Consider the following 16,514-nt stretch of genomic DNA (forward strand, 5'->3'; position numbering starts at 1 on the left):
TTGGTCAGGCTGGTCCTGACCTCACATGATCTGCCCGCCTCGGCCTCTCAAAGTACTGGGATTACAGGCATGAGCCACCATGCCCGGCCTCCCTTAGCACTTTTATTTCTTTACTGGCACATACTTTGTTTTTTGAATTACAGGCATTTCTGTGCCCCATCTTGTGCACACACTCCTCCCAGCTATTCATGGTACAATCACCTGTCTCCTCTTCTTCCTCACCCCATACTCATTTACCCAAAAGATTCTGACTCATTATCTAGGAAACTGTCATCTCTAGAAAGACTTGAATTCTCTTGCTGAATTGCATTTTCAGTTAGATGCCTCAGTTTTCTCATACTAGTCATGATACTTTTTCATTGATCTTACTGGATTTCAATGCAGAATGTTAAGCTCCACGAGGGATGTCAGGGATTGTATCTTTTTCATCTTTGTATTCTTTATTTCTTACACATCATCTGGCACACAGTAAGTGCTTATTTATGTTTCTTGAACTGAGCTGATCCTACAAACCCAGTGCAGTGTTTAAACACCACAAAAGCTCAATGAAGTTACCCTTAACAACCCACTACAGCAGTCTAAGAACTTTAACTGAAACATCTCTGCCTTTTGTGAAGATAGGAAATTGCTGTAATTTGAAATGCTAAATCATTACATTGTATGTCAAATAAAAGAAAAATGCTATTTCACTATTATTTTTTACCCTTGACTTTTGCAGCAATCAAACTGCTAAATTAAATGATTATCGTTTTTATGAAATAGCAATATTCCTGAGAAGCTTCCAGATAATGTCATAAAATTAAATTATGACAAAATACCTGTAAAAATTCACTCTTTTTAAAGAAAAATCTTAGTGAAACGACTTGAATAGCAATAATTCCTCTGGAAGGGTAAAATAAGAAACACAGTCCCTTACTGTGTGTGGATATAAAGTGTCCCCTTACATGTTTTTCTTTGCATCTGTATTTTCGCATATTGATTAGCAGGAGTAGACGTATGCATGCCATATAAAATTGTGTAAAGAAGCCGACCCCGAGGAGAGCGCTATGAATATTAGAAGTTCGATGAAAAGAAAACAAGAATATCTGAAAGACTGCCAAGGGATAGAATTACTTGATTTAATAACTTTTTCATGACAGTAATAGGAATAGCTAATATTTATTAAGTAGTGTTTTATTTCTTTGTTTTCTCCACTTTTTGTTCTGATCCATCAAAACAAGCCTCTTATCTATGCCAGACTGCTTAAAACAAAGCACAATTTTTAGTTGGAAAAAGAAAAGTATGTATGTATTCTTTATAAGTAATCAACAAAAAGTTAATTTGGGAAAAAGAGTATAGCTATCCCAAGACTGCTCTCTGCAAATTTTGCATGTTTGCAGAACATTTACCAAATAACTGAAAGGAAGAGGATTTTGTATCACTTTTCCTTTTCCGAGAAGTTGTGCTGTATTTGTTGGAATACATTTCAGTACTTTCTTCTGATCCTCAGATGACGATGCCATATGATGGTTCTCACAGGGTCAGCGCGGGAGGTAGAAGATTTCTGGGGATATGTGTTTCCAAGCCAGTGGTTCTCGGGAAGGAGTACGAACTCCCATACAAATACTGGCTCATCTCTATACCACGGACTCTTGAGAACAGCAGCGCTTCAACACTTAGCGTTTTGTTGCCAGAAATAAATCAAATGGACAATGGTGCAAAAATCAAAATGTTCCTGGAACAACTGGAGGTCAGTTTTGACCTTAGCTAATCTGGCAATTTTGTTTGGATTTCTCAGTGCCTACATTTGATCTCTAAATTATGCTTTGTGGCTGGACTCACCCTTTCTAGGGCCAGACACAGTTTATCTGGCTGGGATTTTTCCTGTGTAGGTTTAAAGATAAGTAAAATATCTGACTCACTGCTCATCTTGCCAGTGTGTCTTTCTGTTGCACAAAAAGATAGCAACAGCATAAGCTGCCATGAATAGGTCTGGCAAGGCTGACTGGTAGGAATGGTTTCCATATGGTGTAAGATTAGAATTAATTGCTCAAACACATGGCAGTTAAAGAACACTAAGGTGTTTCAAGTGTCCTGAAAGAAAAGACCAAGAAAGAAAAAGAAATTAAAACACTTCAGTGATTCTCTAAATAAATTTATATAGGCCATAGCATATTATTTTAAACTATCTAGGGCCTAAAAGATGTTTTAAGGCAAAAAATTATTACTAACAGCATGCACGGATATTTAAAAAATAAAATACATGCATAAAAGAAGGCAATTTCTATTACTTACATAGGCATCTTTGAAGAGGACCAGGAATAAAACGTATGCAAACAACTGAGCAAATCTATAATAAAAATTCACACATGCACATGACTATAAAATATAGTTTAAAGTATTACATTGATATAAATAATATAATTTATTTTTATAAAGTTCTTATGGGAAAATGGAGGCTTAGAGGTGTCAACTGATTTTGTCCAGAGGGACACTAGAGGCTTTCATGCCTTGGACTTTTCTTGACTTAGACTAGTTCTCTGTGTGCATATTTTTATGTGTTTGTGTATATATTGTTTATATTAGATTATAGATATCTAAAGAGTGAAGATTATGTTCAACTCATAATTGTATTCCAATATAACACATGCTACATTGCCTGGCAAATAGTAAGCACTTAATAATTACTTGCTAAACTGAATTTATAAAAACAAGTTAACGTATCCATGATGGGAATTTCTGAGCATAATCATAATATTTCATTCATTTGCTCTATTCTACAAACACAAACTGTCTATTGTATGCCAAATACTGTTAGAGTTGATATCTTTCCTCAAGAAAATTATACTTGATAGAGGGATAAAAAGTCTTATAAACAAATAATTATAAGTACATGGGAAAATCTTTCATCAATGATGTAAAAAGTATTTTACTGCAGAAAGTAGTCCTAATATAGTGGCAATTCTAATTCATGTGAATGGGCCAAACTCACCATTTAGGTGGGGAGGTCTAATATGAGGTCTCTAAGAGAAACATTTAAGATACAAGATACAGGAAGGTTTGAAATACATTTTTTTAATAATACTATTCTTGGCCTATTTTGATAGAAAAATTATGCTAGCCTTATAATATCGGTTGTGAAGACTTTCTTCTTTTTTCTATTCTCTGGTACAGTTAATATAAAAGAGAAATCTTTAAATTTAAAAAATATATTCAATATTGTTTCTTTTATGACTTACAAATTATTTAGTAGTGTTTATAACTTGCTAAATGCATGGATTTTAAACTATTTTGATATTGATTCCTAGAATTATTGCATATTAGTTAGAGAATGTGATGATTATTAAATTTATTCTTTGATAGTTTTCAAGGCTTTTTATGGCCTAATACATGGTGAATTTTTATAAAGTTTTCATATTTGCATAAAAGTTTATTCTTTAATTATTGGATGCAAAAGTATATAAATGCTTATTTCAGCAAGCTTATTAATTAATTGTATTACTCAAAACTTCCTTGGTTTCTTAAATTATTTTTGTGTGCTTGATTAGCTCATTAATGATTAAAATCTGTAGTCCTAATTATAGATTTTTCAAATCTTCAATTTTTCCAATGTTGCTTTATATATTTTGAGGATATGCTTTTAGGTACTACATACAAGTTGAGAATTTTTATGGACTCCCAGTTAATTTTTCCTTCAGTTGTCATTCAATGTGTCTCGTCTATAACAGTGCTTTCTCTCTTAAAGTTTATAGTAACTTATATTAATTAAATTTCACTTTAACAATTTTCTTTAGCTAAGTATTTGGTTGCTGTTATTTTCTAACGCTTTTGTTTATATTTTTATAAATCCTTATATCTTATTTAACTGTCTTGTTAATGCTTATCAATAGAATTTTAAAATCAAGGTAATTTACATTTATTGTCATTATAATATTTTGGTTTATTTCTAAGATATTATTTTGTGCTTTTATTTGCTAAGCCTTTAATGCGTATTTTTTAAAAAGTAATTTCATATCTCTATTGGTTTATGTAAGACCTCTATTTAATTGTATCCCTTTATTAATTTGTAAATTTTACATATAATATCTACATTTTTATTTCTTTTTTTAATTATACTTTAAGTTCTAGGGTACATGTGCACAACGTGCAGGTTTGTTACATATGTATACATGTGCCATGTTGGTGTGCTGCACCCATTAACTCATTATTTACATTAGGTATATCTCCTAATGCTATCCCTTTCCCCCCTACAATAGGACCCGGTGTGTGATGATCCCCTTCCTGTGTCCAAGTGATCTCATTGTTCAATTCCCACCTATGAGTGAGAAGATGCGGTATTTGGTTTTCTGTTCTTGTGATAGTTTGCTGAGAATGATGGTTTCCAGCTGCATCCATGTCCCTACAAAGGACACGAACTCATCCTTTTTTATGGCTGCATAGTATTCCATGGTATATATGTGCCACGTTTTCTTAATCCAATCTGTCACTGATGGACATTTGGGTTGATTCCAAGTCTATGCTATTTTGAATAGTGCCGCAATAAACATACGTGTGCATGTGTCTTTATAGCAGCATGACTTACAATCCTTTGGGTATATCCCCAGTAATGGGATGGCTGGGTCAAGTGGTATTTCTAGTTCTAGATCCTTGAGGAATCGCTAAATTTTTATTTCTTTGTTTGTTTTGGAGACAAAGTTTTGCTCAGCTGTCTAGGCTGGAGTACAATGATATGATCATAGCTCACTGCAGCTTTGTACTCCTGGCCTCAAGGGATCCTCCCCTCAGCCTCCTGAGTATCTGGGATCACAGGTGAATGTCACCACACCCAGCTTATCAATTTTTAAGAGAGTTTCTTTGAATTATTAACATCTATATTTTCTTAACACAATAAAAAATTAATCAATACTTCTATATACCCCTTGAGCAATACAAGAAAGTTTAAATGTTTTAATGACAATTAAAGCACTGCTGTAATTACTCACTATTATCCTTAATACTTTATACAGTCATCATGTGCTTTGATTTACATGCATGCTTACAATCTCTTTGCATTCAATTTTTTCTATCATTGTACAATTTTCTGAAGTAAAGCTTCTATCAACAGGGGTTTGTGAGTGGTAAGCAATCATGATAATTGTCTAAAAATAGACTTATTTTGTCTGTCCTCTGAAATGATAGTTTAGTTAGAAATACAATTTTAGTTTGAAACTTGGTTTCCCTCATACTTTGAAGTTTCTTTTTCACAATTTTCTGGTTTCTTCTAATGCTGTTTCAAAAAGCTGAAGTCAGCTTGATAGAGGAGACAAACACTAAAGTAGTAAAATAAGTAAATAATTTTATATGAGGTAGTGGCAGATGCTAAAACAGAAGCATCAGAGGAATTACTTTGAGGGTCTGCACCGATTCCACATAATCTTTAGTTCACTTATTATTAGGATATTTGTCTGGATTAGCTTACCCTACCCACCCCTAATAGATGTTCATCCATGTGCTGTACTGTGTTAATGAACAAGATGGGTAGATCACTACCCTGGTGGGACACACAGTTTTGTGGAATGAGATCATCATAAAAATGTGCAATTATGAAATTTGATAAAGTTAATGAAGGAAAAGTATAGAGAGTTAGGAAAGTACATGACAGAGGATCCAGACTTAGTCTAGGGAGTTAGAAAAAAAACTCTTAAAAAGCATGTTTGATTTGCAATTTGAAGTATAAATGAGAGTTGAATGGATAAAGGGGGAAGTAAGACAAGAAAGAGAGAGTCTTACAGGCTGAAGGAACAGTAATTATGTAAGCTGTAAGGTGGAACAAGGCTCAAAGTATTAAAAGACACATGATGAGGCAGGAGATTTAGGCAGGTCCATATAAAAATGCAAAAGAACTGATTTTTTAAACAGATCTTTAAGTGATTGGAAATGATTCAGAACTTTAAGAAGGACAAGAGAGACATAAACAGATTGCATTTTTTATAAATGAATCTGAAAGCACTGCGGAGAATAGAGAGTGGTAAGAGTTAATGTAGGGAGATCAGCTAGGGGTCGGGAATTGCAGCAGCTCAGGTAAGAAGTGATCATGACTTAAACCAAGATGAAGTGTAAGAGGAAGAAAGAAGAGGGATATGGAAATTTTCTAGAAGGTGGTGGTGAACCAGCGAATGCAGGGGTAAAGGTCTGGTGTCAAGCATGGGTACTTTGTTCTGGATTGCACAATTGATGCTAATCTAGAGCAGTTCACAGTTTGCAGGGAGACAGATAAGCCAGTATAGAGTTGAGATGTTTCTGTGATATCTAGATAGAAAGAAAAAGTAAGCAGTAGGAGTTCCGTGTTTAATCTTAGTTGAAAATACAAATTTGAGAGTCATCATCCCATGCAAATAAAACACTTCGATTTATTTTTTCAAAATTAATGGCAATACCCTTTTCCCTAAATGGGTCCCACCTATCTTCCACCATAGAACCAACCGTTTGGTATTCAGGGATAGATGAAAGAAATGAGGCTTTAGGAGGAAATGACCATTATTTCCCTTTGCTTATTCTTTTTTGACTTTTTCACGAGTAACGGTAATAAGACCAAACAATGCATTGCACAATATCAGTAAAATTGAGTGATATATATAGAGTTTAAACCACATAAGTCCATTCGGTTGATTTGCACAGAGTAGGCGATCAATACATATTTGTTGTTTGACCAAGACACACTAAAAGTATTGCTAAATCACTTCCTTAATGTTGGCTTATAATTGGGTTTGTTGTCAGAAACATGGCTGTAGCCATAAATACTTTTGTACTCCTCTTTAAGCAGACAACAGAAAATCCTTCTCACCCTGGAGGCTGACTTTGGCTACACAGGCAGTTCAGCGACCTGACATAACCTCCGATCCACAGCTTCAGGCTGTCACCGTGCCTTTGGTGGGCCATGGGTCTTCTCAGCTAATATAATTTGGCAAACACGAAGCATTTTATGAGAGAGGCAATGTGGAAAGAACTCTGTAATTTTGCAAAAAATGTTGCCAATGTTTTTAACCACTCAACTTCCCAAATACTCTGCTTCGGGCAAATTAATTGACAAATATCTTGTATTTTCCATGTCTTTTTCCATTCTCTCTTTAGGGACCAAGGATTCAACACGAACTCTAGTCCTAATAGTCTCAAGGGATCAGGCTGAGTCCTCTGGAGGGAGCAGAAACAGATACAATGTAAGAGGTAAGTTAAAATTGTTATCAAGGAAGGGGACCAAGGAATAGAACCAGGGAAACTATATTATATGTTGGATCTTAGAGTGTGAGACTGTAGATGGGAAATGGGGCAGGAAGTCGAGAGCTGAGATCAGCAATAGGCCTCTAGGCCTAGTGCAAGGTTATAAGAAAATGGAAAAAAGTCCGAAAGGTAGCTCCAAATAAACAAGAGTGTCAGGAGTTTCTTCCAGTGGGGCTGGGTAGCTGTGGGGGATGCGATTAAAAGCTCAGGATCATTTCAGACACCCGGGTCCTTTGTGTTACACCACTCCATTCTTTTGGAATGCCTTTTCCTGCCTTTGCCTGCCAGTATCAATTCTGTTTGCTGTGGACATGTGACCACTGATACAGCATTTAATTAGCCTGAGAAATATTTGGGTAAAAATCTATTTTCTAACAAAATGCCAAGTCATTATAGCATGTTTGTTTTAGGAGGCAAATTTTGCAACCTTTTATACGCCTTAAGCATTTTGCCCCCTCCCCACAGAAAGTTTAAAGAATCTTTCTCTTCTTTTGCTTTTGAAAAATTTCTGATGGATTTTCAGGAAACAGTTACCTGAGGTGTTTTAGTCCTATTTTTAAATGCAATGCATCACAGGTTTATTGCCTGTGAATCTGGTTGAAGTTAGGAACCATGTTTTATTTGCATTGCTTTATATACTTGGTTAGGCTAATAAAATGAGAATATCTATTATTTATTAAATGCCTAATTACCTATACTATTTCTAGTATTCACAGAAATCTTTCCAGGTATGGGTGTTACCTCCATTTTAGGCTTGGAAAGGCTAACCTGCTCAGAGGTAGAACCAATACATGCTGGGGTGATGATCAGAACTCAGATCTGAGCTCTCTTCATGACTCCACACTGCCTTAAATATTTGTTGATTTGATTAGTCTAAATTGTTGGTTACATAGTTTATGTCCTTTACCTCCTAGGGCTTCTGTGATCATCCCCAGAGCCACACTAGCTAGGAGCCCGTAAGAGGAGAGGAAAGAGATACAGAGAGAGAGGGAGATATTGAAACCACATTTTGTGCCTTGTTACTTCACAAGGGAAAAAAGCTTTAGTTTCTCTCTTTACTTTTGTTTTTATCTGTCTTCTCTTTTGCCTTTTTAATTATTGGTCCTGTTCCTTATTCATTTCTTATTTATTATTGTATTCTTATTCATTATTAAAACATTCATTTATAAAAAACTTTTATTTTCTCATATTGTTTACTTATATGAGTAAATGCCTTGTTTTAACCTAAGCTTACAATTCCCAAAGGTTCTTTAGTTAACTAGCTAAATTCCAAAACGTTAATTGGCCCATAGGGGGCTAATTTGTATGGTCTTCCTAGGGAAACACACGTACACACACACACACACACACACGTACACACACACACACACACACACACACACTTTCTTAGGGGAGAAAACCAATAGGTTACGACAAATTCATTCATGAAGGTAAGTAAACTAAGTTTTGAAACTGAAAAGATAAACTCTGTGGAGTCTCTTGAATTGCTCAGTTCTGGTCCTGAGGCTCAGGTCCCCACTTGCTGTCCCCCAGCTCTGTGCTCAAAGACCTTCTTCATGCCCCAGACAGCTCTGTGCTTTCTGGCTGGTCACTGTCATGTGTTCACACATTTTCAGATTAGCATGAGCAGGGTAGCAGAAAGAAGCTATGGGGAACTAGTGTTTGGATGTACCCCAGAGATATTTAAACTATATATTGAGTTCCCAATATGTGTTATATGCTTTTTAAAAATAGACAAATATAGAAATTACTGGTAGTAATAAGATGTGATTAATTCTGTATTAGTCAGGTGTATCACCATGTGTTAGAGGAGCCCAGGAGCATGGGGAGTTTCCATGAGACCTATTTGATGACTGATGAGAGGCTGCCAGCAAGGGAAGGTGGGGAGTGTATTCTAGGTAGAATGAACAGCTAGTGACTTAGCACAGACCAGAAACAGAAAAAAACACAGAAAGCTTAAGACGTATGTGACTTCAGAGTGCTTTGGGATATTCCTCAAGTGTAATAACGGAGGCTTGCTCTGTGCCAAGTCGCCTTCCACCTGCTTAACTTGTGCTGTTTATTTAAATCTTCACAATAAGCCTATAAGGTTAGTTCTGTTACTATTCGCACTTTACATTGCAGAAACTGGAGCACAGAGAAATGAGACTTGTGAAGGTTCACACGGTTGGTAAATACTCAGGTTCTCTATCCTAGAGCCTTTGCACCTAACTGCCACATTATGCTCTTCCAAGTGTTTGCTGAAGAACAATAAATATTTATTGATGTATTTCTTCTTGCAGGCCACTTGTGTCCTTCACTAATCAGAAGCTTTTGTATTTTAATGGCACTTCACAAAATCTCCTGAGGAGAAAAGAAAGAGGCAGACCCACCAAAAAAAGGAAAACCCCAAAGGCGAACAGACAACGGCTGAAAACAAACTCAACCCTGAATTGAGTTATACCCTATTGGTGATATGGAAGTGCTGGGTAGAGGAGGGCGTGGTCCCTTCCTAGGGCTCCACGCCCACAGACCTAGGTGAGGACAGGCATTTCCTGCCCAACTGTTGCATTTCCCAAGATCACCCTGGCCTGCCACGCCCCCATCCTGTGCCTATAAAAAAATGCCCAGGACCCTAGCAGGCAGACCAGAGGCAGCTGGTCGTCAAGAGGAATGCACTGACTGGCACTGGCACACCTGCAGGTCACCAACTGGCAGAAGCAGAATGATACAAATTTGGCTCCGAGGGTTGGAGGAGAGTCCAGGCCACTGATCAGCCTGATTCCAGGGGAAAACCATCTCCCTTCTGGCTCCCCCATCTTCTGAGAGCTACTCCCATTCAGTAAAACCTTGCACTCGTTCTCCAAGCCTAAGTGTGATCTGATTCTTGTGGTACACCAAGGCAAGAACCCAGGATGCAGAAAGCCCTCTGTCTGCGAGAAGGTAGAGGGTCTAATTGAGCTAACGCAAGCTGACTACGGATGGCTAAACTAAAAGAGTACCCTGTAACACACACCCACCGGGGCTTCAGGAGCTGTAAACATTCACTCCTAGACACTGCCATGGGGCCGGACCCCCACAACCTGCCCGTCTTCACGCTCCCCTAGTGGTTTGAGCAGCGGGACAATGAAGAAGCGAGCCACACCTCCATCACACACCCTGCGAGGCGGACAAGGGAACTCTTCCTGTTTGGAAGGGACAGGAAGTGTTGCAGGCCGCCATGTTTAATTAGAAAGGCAGGGAGTGCCAAAACACAAGGAGATTCAGACTGAAGATGTGTCTTATTTGCTGGGATGATTGTGCCAAGTTTTATTATAGGAAGCCAAAAGATCCTATCAGGGTAGTTATCAGGTCATTAATTTTGTGTCACATACAACCTGTATTGTTGCCTTTGAGAACTTCCTGTGTTCTTGGCTTCAAATATTTCAGAAAGGGGTCAGGTGTAGTACAGAGATCTGGGGCAATCATTGCATGTTGGAGTCCCGGATTCCAAGGGCTTTTGGGAACAGATTTGTGAGAAAAGTGAAAAGGAAGCAAGCAGGAGGATGTTTATTTTTAATAAAGAGACCCTGCCCTAACTTCCTGAACTAAAACCAGTCTAGACTTGTTTTTTTCCATTTTACACAATGTCCGTAACAACAGAAAAAATTTATTAAAACCAAACAAACTGGGGGTTGAGTTTTGGCACAGAAAGTCAGACAGAAATAGAATCAGCTGCTCTTGAGTTGGGGCGAGTGACGGATTTACAAACCAGCAGTAGATTAAGGCTGCATTGGCCTTAACTGAACTGAAGTTATTTTCATTATGAGGAGACAATAGAGAGGCAAAATGTCTGGCCTGGTGCCTGGGACGTGAACTAGTTAGTCCATCAGTTCTGAACTCCTTTTCCTTCAGTTTTCAGAACTCAGGAGATTAGAGATAGGAAGGACCCTTATGGCATTTTCTCCATCACTTTGTGTGGAGAAAACTGAGTCTCAGAGAAGTTAGATGTTTTCACCTTCTGTTCACAGCCATAGATTAAAGCAATGTATCACTAAATTACCTAACAGCCCCGACAAATGGGGACATTTAGATTTGGCTCCTGTGTGTTGGGAACATAAATGTGGCAACAATTCAATTTGCACACAGTTGAGCATAGATTCACAATCATCTTTTTTTTTTTTTTTGAGACGTCATCTCTGTCACCCAGGCTGGAGTGCAATGGCACGATCTTGGCTTACTGCAACCTCTGCCTCCTGGGTTCAAGTGATTCTCCTGCCTCAGCCTCCCAAATAGCTGGGACTACAGGTGCCTGCCACCACACCTGGCTAATTTTTGTACTTTTAGTCGAGACAGGGTTTCACCACATTGGCCAGGCCGGTCTCGAACTCCTGACCTTGTGATCCCCCTGCCTCGGCCTCCTAAAGTGCTGGGATTACAGGCCATGAGCCATGGTGCCCAGCCCACAGTCAACTCTTTAGTAATTGGTAGACTCTGTATTTGGAGATGATCCAGCTTCTCCCCTCTCCTCAGCCATTTTAGGGTGCCTTCAGTAGTGCTTGAGCATTTAGTTGCAGGTAGGTGTTTTTTTGTTTGTTTGTTTGTTTTGAGATGGAGTCTCGCTCTGTCATCCAGGCTGGAGTGCAGTGGTGCCATCTCCGCTCACTGCAAGCTCCGCCTCCTGGGTTCACGCCATTCTCTTGCCTCAGCCTCCTGAGTAGCTGGGACTACAGGTGCCCGCCACCAAGCCCGGCCTTTTTTTTTTTTTTTTTTTTTTTGGTATTTTTAGTAGAAACAGGGTTTCACTGTGTTAGCCAGGATGCTCTCGATCTCCTGACCTCGTGATCCGCCCACCTCGGCCTCCCAAAGTGCTAGGATTACAGGCGTGAGCCACCGCGCCCAGCTGGTAGGTGTGTATTTAATCAGCGTTTAAGGAGTGTCTGAGTCCAAGCCAAAGTCAACGTGTATTTTTACATTTCAGAATGCTTTCCATTCCTCATCTCGCTTAATCCCTACAGTATACTTTTAAGGAGACAAAAAATTAATTTGAGCTGGATGTGGTGGCAAGTGCCTGTTGTCCCAGCTACTCAGGAGGTTGAAGCAGGAGGATTGCTTGAGCCCAGGAGTTCAAGGTTACAGCTACGATCATACCACTGAACTCCACCTTGGGTGACAGAGTGAGACCCTATCTTGTGACAAAAATTGTTAAAAAAAAAAAAAAAAGAAAAAAAGAAAAGAAAATTAATTTGAACTCTATTTCACCTGTGGAGAAAACAAGATATGGTGATATTCCCAAAATGGCATAGTGAGTTTCACAGGGAAGTCAGGATTAGAACCCAAATATCCCTCCTCTAATTTTCTTTAGAGTGGGCCATGATCTCCCACCAACCCCCTCCATTAATAGGAATTAGAGAAGTTGTAACAGTAAATGAATCCCGAAATGTACAATGGAAAGTTGCACAGTAAATGAATACTGAAATGTAGTGAAGTTGTACAGTAAATGAATACTAAATACTATGTTCATTTTCACAAAAGGTGCTTCTAGTTAATTTACTTCAACACGTTGGGCTAATTTTGGAGCTGTACAACGTTTGGAACCAGAACAGTCACTTCATTTCTAAGACTCATTGTTTTAAAATTTAACTCTTCACGCCTAAAGAGACAAATTCTTTCACGGGCCCCTTCACGATGAATGATACTCCTTCCTTGACTCTTCCAATGCACAATCATTTTCCAATGGCAGACGGCAAAAGACTAGACGTTTCAATTAAACCAAACACTAACAGTCCTTTCAGTGCTGAGCACCGTAATTGGTGAAGACAACGGCTGCTTAGAAAAGTGACTTTATCCTTAGGAGATTTCTCCATTCCCTTGAAATTTCCTCCCTTTCATACAACTGCGACCACTTTGTTCAGATCTTAGAGGCTCAATCTCTCTATAGTAAAAATAAAATAAAATAAAACCTACTATCTCAAAGGATGTTTTAGTATCTTTATTTAAGGGGTGTGTCTTTTACAGAACCATAGAAATTTATAGAGGAGGATGAGAAATTAATATTAGCTCTATGAACAAAATAGCCTTTGCTGTGGTTTGGGTTCTATTCTGTTTTTGATGACTAAGAATCATAACTAATAATGGCTCTTCCAAATACATTTCTTTTAAGAGCCTGCTTGATGGTTATCACAGCTTTCCTCATTCATTCGTTAGTTATCAAGTTACAGAGTCCTTTTAAGTTCTTTCCTAAAATTTCCATCTCTGCTTAGAATTTGATAACATTGAACTTAAAATCAGACATTTTGAGAGGCATGTAGAAATTGTGCTTTGTGACTGAGCTTTCCAGAAACAGCTAAGTTAAGATACAAAGTTGTAATTAGAATCACACAGACAGAAATGGTGAATCTTCTTGAGGAAACCCTGAGGAACCTGAATATTTTCAACTTAGAAAATTGAAAAATGAGAAAGTGGAGAACTAGAGGGTCATAAGACAGTTCTCAAACTATAAATAGCCTTTAGTAAATTGCCATTTTAACACGGTCTGGCTTGCAAAATTATCTCCAGCCTTAACTATATTGGCTACCATTCTTTCCTAAACATCAGCTGGCTTCAACAGAGCAGTGATTCTCTGACTGATCAGCACTCACCTTACAAGTCAACATCATATTATCGCCCACCACCATTCTTGTATTTCACAATCATGTAAATATCCTACCACAAACCACCCTGCCCTCCCATGAACACCTAACATTACCGCTTGTTGGCTGACTTAGCCTCTTCCCTTCTTCAGCCTTGGTATATTATTAGTGGTGTTATGGGAAAAAAGAGTGTGGAGTGAAGAGAATGAGTCAATCCAAGAGAGGCTGCAGGTCTGAGGAGTTAGATCACAAGTAGTCATTCTTTCCCATTTTCATTCCGTGACACGTTTGCCAATGTGTGGTGGAGTAAAGGGTATGTAGGTCTCAAAGGAGTGCCCTTTGGAACCAATACGATTCTGGTCATGGCATACAGGGTAGAGAATGCAGGAACCAATATGATGGTCATGGCATACAGGGTAGAGAATGCAGGACAGGGCCAGAACTTTCAGCATACTGTTCAATATGTATCCACCTCCTTCCAGAGACTTCCTTCCCTGATCATTCCCCTTTGTGTTCAGCCCTCATATTATCACTCAACCTGCCTGAACTTCTGTCCCATGTAGTGACCTAGAGCAACATTATTGGAAGAGATGGAGATGGAGGGCGAAGTAGAGATAGAGGCCATGAACTAACTGGTAGGAAAGTAGTAAAGGATGGACCACAGGGTGGGAAACTATTAGCAAAAAGGAGGATGTGGTAGGAGTGAGGAGCAGGAAATGAAGACAGGAAGGTAAGGCACTATCAACTCTGGACATAAAGGCAAGGGATATTTAACAACAAATAAGATCAAGATCACCTCCATGAAATTTAGCTGGCATAAATAAGCCTTAAGGTCAGAATTTGGAGTTAAATCTAACATCGTTTTTTGCTCGCTCCCAAATTACTTACAAGTTGCTACTCCCAAGTTACTATAACTCCCAAGTTACATATTATGTATACATCATCATCATCATTATTATGAAAATATTTGAGTATCTACTAAGTACATTAGAAATTCAGGCCATTCCTCAAGTTCCCAGTGAACTTCATCATTATCTTACACTAAGGAAGCAGATGGCTGGAGAGGAGAAGATATGAAGTCGACGTTATGCTTTGTGAGTCTGATCTATTTTCTTGACTTCCTAGGCTCAAGGAACCTTCCCACCTTAGCCTCCTGAGTAGCTGGGACTACAGGTACATGCCACCACACCCTGGTCATTTTTTATTTTTTGTAGAGACAGGGTCTCACTATGTTTCTCAGGCTAGACTTGAACTCTTGGCCTGAAGTGATCCTTCCACCTAAGCCTCCCAGAATGTTAGGATTACTGTTGTGAACCACTGCACCTGGCCAGATCTATTTCCTGATAGATCTTTATCTCTTAGCAGGCACTCAATAAATGCTTGGTGAGGGAATGCATGAGTGAATGATTGTAAAGTGAATACTTTTTACTGCCCCTGGCAGGATTACCTTTTAGTGAAGACAACATAGACGTGTTCTCCCCCAGCACAAACTTAATGAGGGTGCTACATTTTTTATTTCATAAAATGAATCCATCCTTTCCTTATTCTTTATTTTTATTTCTTTCTTTATTTATTTTTGACAGAGTCTTGCTCTGTCACCCAGGCTGGAGCGCAGTGGCGTAATCTTGGCTCACTGCAACCTCCGCCTCCTAGGTTCACGCCATTCTCCTGCCTCACCCTCCTGAGTAGCTGGGACTACAGGGACCCGCCACCACGCCCGGCTAATTTTTTGTACTTTTAGTAGAGACGGGGTTTCACCACGTTAGCCAGGATTGTCTTGATCTCCTGACCCCGTGATCCACCCATCTCGGCCTCCCAAAGTGCTGGGATTACAGGCGTGAGCCACTGCGCCCGGCCCATGCCTTCCTTATTCTTTCGCATAGCATTGGTGCAGTAACTATGATGGTATAAAGGAAGATAACTGTTCTCGGCATGTGTAGTGGATGCTGTGGTGAGCTGCACAGATCACCCCAAAGTCATTAGCTTCTCCCAGCTCTGTATATGCTGACAGCTAAGAACTCTTAGCTGAATCCAACCCACCAAGCAGCCCAGAAATCTCCCTCTGCTCAAATGAGCCATCTTGCCCACCAGCATGCACCTTTCCTATGCACAGCTGGCCTCATCAAATGTTCAGTGTTGGGGTATAGAGGCCTGGGTCTCATTCTCCAATTTGGGGCACACTACAAGGAAACCTCAGCACCAACTATCCACGTGGGACAATCTAAGCCTTTGTTGTGACAGCATCACAGTCTAACATATATCTGTGGAACCCTTACTTTCTTTACTTCTGCACAGATCCCCAGGAGCTCCCCAATAAAATCCTTGCAATGGAGTTTAGTTGCAGAGTCTTCTTGGAAAACATGACCTGTAATACAATGTTAATTTTAAAATTGTTACTTCACCACAGCTTGAATTATGTCAAACATGCTCTATATTTACTTCCTTAAGTGTAGGCTAACGCCATATTACCATTTTAAGACCAGTGGGCTAATGTAGAAATTAAATCCTGCTATTAAGATTCACTGCAATTGTTTGGATAATGAAACATTAAAGCCTGAATTCCACACAACTTTTCATAACCTATAGAAGTGGCTTAACACCCTCATCCTTTACTCATCCACATCCTTCCACCCCTAGTATGACTCAGATATTTCATTGTCAAGCCTCCAAAAACAATGACTTCTTGTT

General features: G+C 38.9%; 1 long non-coding RNA gene across 1 annotated transcript; it reads left to right on the top strand.

Moving 5' to 3' along the window:
* Window positions 1-1,518: 1,518 nt before the first annotated feature.
* LOC101864787 (uncharacterized) lies at window positions 1,519-13,170 on the top strand. Its single transcript, XR_001483281.4, has 3 exons — window positions 1,519-1,729; window positions 7,090-7,182; window positions 9,519-13,170. It is a non-coding gene; the product is annotated as an uncharacterized lncRNA (long non-coding RNA).
* The last annotated feature ends 3,344 nt before the right edge of the window (window positions 13,171-16,514 follow it).

The sequence above is a fragment of the Macaca fascicularis genome, chromosome 11, assembly GCF_037993035.2.
Source record: "Macaca fascicularis isolate 582-1 chromosome 11, T2T-MFA8v1.1".
Taxonomy (NCBI): domain Eukaryota; kingdom Metazoa; phylum Chordata; class Mammalia; order Primates; family Cercopithecidae; genus Macaca; species Macaca fascicularis.